A 269-nucleotide genomic window follows, 5' to 3' on the forward strand; every position below is an offset into this window, starting at 1 on the left:
TGTAGCACCAGCACTTTGCCGAGCCATTCCCACAGCCATAAATTACATGTTTACTGCTGGCTATGGTTCTGTGCGCTCGCCAACATTTCTTCTGATGTCAGCAGCGCATTATCATATCTAATCAGCCCCCAGCAACCCGTGTTAAATGGGTGGGAGATTGAAGTGGCCATCGCTCCATCTCTGTAAACATGATTTACATCACAAACATGAAAATCTCGATATTTATAGACCCCTTTTATGGAGTAGAGTTCAAACTCTGAAAGCTTCTG

Source organism: Micropterus salmoides, unplaced genomic scaffold (assembly GCF_014851395.1).
Source record: "Micropterus salmoides isolate LMB-PRFRI ecotype aquatic unplaced genomic scaffold, ASM1485139v1 Ms_hic_scaffold_7, whole genome shotgun sequence".
Taxonomy (NCBI): Eukaryota; Metazoa; Chordata; class Actinopteri; order Centrarchiformes; family Centrarchidae; genus Micropterus; species Micropterus salmoides.